The following is a 7,074-nucleotide window of genomic DNA, read 5'->3' as shown; positions in this document are numbered from 1 at the left end:
AGTGACACATAGAGGTAGGAGCATTACCTGCATATAAATCACTAAACCTTACAACCAGTTGCTAATACTTGTATTTTAATTGTATCTCTTTGTAAACTGTTAACATACAACTATATAAATGTATCCCTTTGTGTTAGGCTCTGTTCACACTTGCATTCAGGGGGTTCCTTTAAAGTTTCCATCTGCCTTTCTGACTATTCAAAAATGCCGAAACCTCAAAGGATCCTAAATGACCACTTTTAATGTCAACCGGAATTCGCCAGTATCCATTTGAAATTGGATCTGGCATAGCTGGTCATGGAAGCTGGGACACCAGTGTGGACAGAGCCTTACTGGAATTCTACGTAATAATGTGAATGTTGACAATTCTTGAGTGGACGTAAAGTTTATTGAACAATTATAGACATAAGTAAATCATTGATGCCAGTGAGAAATATAAGGATTTAATTTGCAGCAATGGTGTCCTGGATCCAGGCATTATAGTTGCAGACTTTGGTGTAGACTCCAGGGTTATCCTTGAGGGCACAGCCATATCCCCCAGAGACAATACCCTGTAGTTCTCCATTACAGACGACGGGTCCACCAGAGTCACCCTGAAGATGAATGAAAATGTATTAAATGTTATTATTCCATGATCCAGATGAGAACATTGGAGATGAAATCTTATTTACATCATCTGGAAAACTGGTGTGACTGCACATTGCACAATAGGAATTATAGGAATAGGAATTCTACTTTGAAGAAAATAATGTAAAATACCAGTTATGTCCTTGTGGAGAAGGGAATTTAGATGGTAAGGGCAGAAATGTAAAATTAAATAAAGGGTGCAGGGCTAATACCAGACTAAGGAAATTAAAGGGGTTACCTAATGAAAAAAAATGCTTCCCTAAAAAAGTTGGTCCGGCTCCTGGTTCCCCATAGCGATCAACTGTTATCACTGAGGGATGTTTCATTCGGTCCTCTAATACCCCTGCAGCAGCCAGCTGAATGGCTGACCGTGTAATATATGGGGGAACCAAGTCTGCCGGATCGGGAGCAGCCTTTACTTTGTTCATAGTGGAAGGTCCCGAGCAGAGGCACCCCCTCTATGATGTCCATTGCCCCAATAAGGTATATGGACAGGGGTTGGATAATACATTTATACTCATAGGTAGTAGGATTTTTTTTCTAGCGAGTCTGTTTATCACGTGAGCCTTCTAGGCAGTTCTGACTGGCCAGGAAGGGGTCACTATATGAATACAATTGTTTTATTATAGTATCTTGTAAATGCCTAATTTAAAGGGGAACTTAGTGAAAATCGGTTTTCACATTGCGTAATAATCACTACAGTACCTCTTAATATAATGGCAGCAACATTACTGTATCGTTTACTTCATTAATAAAGAAGGACATGCCAGTTATGAGTCCCTCTGCCACTAAGATAATATAAAATGCAGCATAAAATAACAAAAAAAAAATATATAAATATATATATATAAATATATATATATATAATGCAGTTTTGTATGTAGCTACATTGAATTGTAGTGCACTGGTCTCCATCTTGACTCTCCAACTGTTTTAAAACTACCTGCAGCTGTCAGGGCATGCTGAGAGTTGTAGTTTTGCGGCAGGTGGATTGCGGTGTATTGTTGTGGAGGGTTTATGATGATAATCTAGATTACCTGGCAGGAATCCTTTCCTCCTTCAAGGATGCCCACACAGATCATATTGGCAGTGATCTCTCTGGGATAGGCGTCATTACACTGAGCATCAGTCAGGACTGGCACATCCACACAGTGCAGGAGATCGGGGTAATTAGCTAAAAAATATAAAATGAAGTTTAATGAACGTTGTGGTGTATGGTGAGTGCAAAGCCAAAAATTATTGTACTGCACATCCCCAACAGCACTGAACCAACTGATCCAAAATGCTATTCCTGCAAGAATTGTAGGAGGGAAAACATATTAACGAGAATGGTCCCTTTTTTTTTATTTCCTGGAATCGGGTTCAAAATTCTGTGTTAATTAATTTCTTAATAGATTTTTATAGTGGTCGGATCTTCGTTTTTCTGGTACAGGACTGCAAATGAATTAACTTTAGCTACCTGCAGTCGCCACTAGAGGGAGCTTGCTGTATACAGATTTTTACAGCTACCATTGATCTAAAGAATATATATGCATTAAGTAAGCTCATATGCTCCCCCTGGTGGTAGCTGCAGGCTGACAGAATTTATTTATTTGACTTTGAAAGGACACAGAGCTCCAACCATTAAAAGATATCCAAAATGCACATTAAGTCTACTTGGAGATTGGTGAGTTAAAATATGGAAACCGTTTTGTGGGCAATGCCGTATAACACTTTTCCCGCAAAGCTGTGCGCTCTGGATATTAAAGAGTTAATAATTCCACACTGGAATGTTGTTTTGACTCTTTCCTTTCCAGAGCGCACAGTTTAGAGGGAACCCTGTCTTATACTGTATATAGGCATTAGACAATTCTATTGTATACTAATTCATGGTAGGCAGGATATTCCCTGCTCCTGCTTGAGGTAGATCTTGGCATATGACAATATACTATAGAATTTCTTATAATACAATTCCCCAATATTATAGTTCAGGTACAGTATGGGCATATAGCAGTGTAAGGGTGCCGTATGATGGATCCGTTCATGAGACCTAAAGGTTTTCAAGTCACATGCAGCACGTATTTAATATATTATATTCTATCCCAATGGAATACACTGATCTTTGCACTGGTCCCAGTTGTGGTCCTGTCACTAGGACATATCCCAGTCTCTGTATTTCACATTAGTAATGCTACACAATTCCTTTCTATGGACAATCATACACATTTATAGGATAGTTGATGCATAGGGATCTGTCCCATGTACTCACAGCCACTGCTGAGGGTGTTTTCGCCAACCGGAGATGAGACAGCTGGTGCCAGCGGCGACACATGCAGAGGGCAAGGGGATGGTGTTTACAAAGGCGTTGAGGGTGGCGGGAGAGGAAAGCTTGATCAAGAGAATGTCGTTGTCCAGGGTCCTGGAGTTGTACTTGGGATGTCTGATGGACTTGGCATTGTCAATGAACTGCTCGGTGCCCTCACTTACAGCGATGTTATGTTCTCCCAGCATCACCTGTACCTTCCTGTAATGAAGAGCATAGCCATTACTAAGATATGCATATACCGTGATATCAACAGCCAGACGTCATCTACGCGGAAAAAAGTCAAGAAACTGTCAGAGGCATTGGAGGGAATTTATCAAATGATTTACTACAGTTTTCTGGTGTAGAAAAGTTGCATTTTGCAAACTTAAAAAATATCTTCTATGCTGCTCATGGCACTTACCAGGAGGGGTGGATTCACCCACAGCCTGAAGAATTGACTATAATTTTTGCCAAAAATTGGCGTAAATTAGAGTGGAAATCTAAAACAGCTCCTAGCTGGCATAGATTTTTCTTTCTCGCGCACAGACAGCACAAGATGAATGCGCCTCTTAGTAAATTAAGGATTCAATATTAAAATTGTCTGTTAAGCGTTCTTTTCCAGTCAGATTTTTCTATTTTCAATAACTTGAACGCAAAATCTCTAATATTATATTTTCATAAATTGAACTCTTAATCAATTAGTTGCATCTAACTCCTGCGTGTTTCAGACTAAGACTGCCATATACAACTTCCCCAGTGCCTGTAGGTAAGTATTAAGCTGCTGTTCTTTGTAAAACTCAATCACTATATCAATGGAAAGTTTTACAGCTTTCTAATATACTTTATGTTTCAATTCCTCAACATTTTCAAGATATGTGCTTGCCGGCAGTGAATAAGAACACAATTGTTTAAATTTAGTGGCAGCAAATTTGTAGATACCTAATCCTGCTTTCAGCTGAATTATATCCCCTTGTCAGCTGAAATCAGGACTAGATATGCTCTCGTTTACTGACAGCAAGCAAACATCTTGACAACAGTGAGGAACTGAAACCCAAACTATAATAGAAAGTTGTAGAACTTTTTATCAAGTTATTAAAAAAGCACTTCAACAATTTATTTATTTTTTTGCCTATATAGTGCATACCTGTTTTAGTTGATGGGTCATTTAGAGGTTGCCTGCCATCTTGGTTCCTTCTTCCCCCTCTGATAGGTTTCCCCTAATGCAGACTACCTTTCCTATCATGCCTCTAGCTTTCCAAGGGAGCGGAGTCTCATCTCACTGCACTTGCTCTGCTCTGAGTCCTATCTAAGTGTAGCAAGCGGTAGGTAAGTGACAAAGAACTTCATTCCTCACACTGCAGAGTCTGTGTATCCCTATGTAATGCAGCTCCAGCCTGTCTCCTCTGCATTCTGCTAGTGAGAGATTTCTCTGTCAGTTTTTACACAGGAGGCAGTGAGGAGCAGTGTCTCATAGACATACACTGACCTCTTTGCCACACAGCACTCGCAGATAGTACTACAGACAGTTAGTGTGAGTGAGGGGGGTTTTATAACTGCAGCTAATCACAGCTGGCCATAATAAAATGGTTTCAAATGTATAGATGCAACTGAGCTGGGAAGAAACAAATGAGACTGCTAGAATATTTTTGGTTCGTTAACATGAAATGTGCAAAAAATTAAAAAAAGTGATTACATAAAAAATGAAAACCCCTTATCTATGACTGTGATGAGTGGATTGTAGAGGGAAGACCTCTTTGAGGTTGGTCCCATTCATGTGCATCCATTTACATGCACTACAATGTTAGGAAACAGGGAGGAACCGGCTCAAGAGTCATGCTATTCCTCTCTCCTATATAGGATGGAAGGGGATAGACAATTGTGGGCAATCCTACACCTGAGAGCAAGAATATGATGTGGAAAAGCACCTGGAGAAAGGCTATTTGGAACTGTTCTTGAAAGCAGTGGTATGGGACAGAACACAGAGGAAGACTTTGTATTTGCTCTGGTGCCTGCTCTCATCTGTACATGCAGTGGCCCCAGAACTTCTTCATCCCCCTTCCCATCCCTTGTAGAAGATCGAGGTTGTATGATCCTAGCTAGTTCCCTTCCTCCTTGTTTCCTTCCACACCACCCATAAAAGAAAAAAAGTAACTAACTTAAACTGGGCACCCAAGGGCACCATTAACGACCCATTTGACATTTCTGAATTGTCCATGCAACAAAGTAAAGGCAAGTTATTGTATACAGCAGCTATCTCATTGATTGACAGATATATATATATATATATATATATATATATATACTGTATATATGTGGAGTTAACTTTTACTATGAACAATAACTATTTCATAATTATATATAAGTCTTTATTGTATATATGTTTATATGTTTAACTCTTGCTTGCCCCCTGGTAACAGGCTGATCACAGAAACCCCCCTCATCGATGAAAACCTTTATATAATTCTTAATTTTATCAGATTATCCAGTTTTCAAATTCAATTTGACACTATTTAGATACATAGGTGCCATGAGGGATACTTATTAGATGCATTGGGACCAAGGGGGTACTTAGTAAAGGTATCTGGGTTTTGAGGGCCATTAGGAGTTTACAAATTAGATGCGGGGCATTAATGGGGGTACAAATCAGAGAGAAGCATGATGATGGGGGACCGATGTACTTATTTTTTCATGCCACCATTGATAGAACATTGTCCAGTTTCCTAAATGTTCTGCTCCCCAAATACAACAGGAATATTCCTTAAGACCTAAAGACAAAAAGGACTCTTTGGAGAACCCATTTGGTCACCAAGTGTCAAAATTATTCTGATGACTCTTACCAACGATAATAATAATAAAAACAGGTCCAAAAAATAAGAATGATACCGGAGTCCACATACATGTTTTCTGGAGCGACTGGTGGGGATTTAGGACAATGTGAGGGATAGATGGTGACCGACTACCTTCTACTTTGTCATGATCATCCCCACTTACTGTTTGTGGCAGTGAGCAGCAGAGACCACCCATAGGCTGTTAATCAGAGACCCTCCACAAAAGTGATAGCCTGCATTTAGGGACACCTGCCAGGGGACAGAATTCTTGGCACAGATATAACCTCCTACAATCTTATCATCTTCAAAGGCAACTGAAAGAGAACGAAATAATAGTGACAGCAGATTATTGTATGTGCAATAATATATCACAATGTATATAATATAATACAAGATAATAATAATATATATATTTTGTAATGTACACTAACACAATATTAATAATATATAATGGAATATATACAGTATAATATAAATTGCATATATAATAACATAAGTAACATAAAATATAGGATATATCATATAACAATATAACATATAAAATATAATACAGCACAATACTATATAATAAAACATAAATATATAAAGTAGGATATATAATGTAATAAAACATATGTAATGTTTATAATATAGCATATAAAATGTAACGGAACACAATGTATATAATCATAGAATAGTATATAGAAAATAAAATCTAGCAAAGCATTTAGATTAAATATTATAACACATTTCATTTAATACAAATAACACAACATACTGTATATTTAAAGCATATATAATAAGAGACAACATATATAACAAACATGTATAATACATAATTTTATATAACATGAACAATATAATAAAATACTGTAAGATATAATATAACACAATAGGTAATATAATATGTCTGCTTAAAGTGGCTTTTCAACGTCATTCAGACAATTTTCGATAAAGGGGTTACAAAACAACAACAAAAAAAGGAAATATTTGCAGCTTATTTTTTTCATTTTTTCACTTTTTTGTTTCTTTTTTTTTTTAATTCGCAGATGTGGCAGAAATGTGTGCTGTTGTTTTTTATACATTTAGGCATTATACTGTGTCACCTCTATGGAGGCATTATACTGTGTCACAGCTATGGAGGCATTATACTGTGTCGCAGCTATGGGGGCATTATACTGTGTCACATCTATGGGGCATTATACTGTGTCGCAGCTATGGGGACATTATACTGTTTTGCAGCTATGGAGGCATTATACTGTGTAGCAGCTATGGGGCATTATACTGTGTAGCAGCTATGGAGGCATTATACTGTGTCGCATCTATGGGGACATTATACTGTGTCGCAGCTATGGA

The 7,074-nt window shown here is 37.9% G+C and overlaps 1 pseudogene; it reads right to left on the bottom strand.

The window, feature by feature from the left end:
• Nucleotides 1-443: 443 nt before the first annotated feature.
• On the bottom strand, nucleotides 444-6,078 carry LOC142664023 (trypsin-like; annotated as a pseudogene).
• Between the last annotated feature and the right edge of the window lie 996 nt (nucleotides 6,079-7,074).

This window comes from Rhinoderma darwinii, chromosome 11 (genome assembly GCF_050947455.1).
Source record: "Rhinoderma darwinii isolate aRhiDar2 chromosome 11, aRhiDar2.hap1, whole genome shotgun sequence".
In the NCBI taxonomy this organism is placed as follows: domain Eukaryota; kingdom Metazoa; phylum Chordata; class Amphibia; order Anura; family Rhinodermatidae; genus Rhinoderma; species Rhinoderma darwinii.
This window is presented reverse-complemented; position numbering and strand designations above follow the sequence as displayed.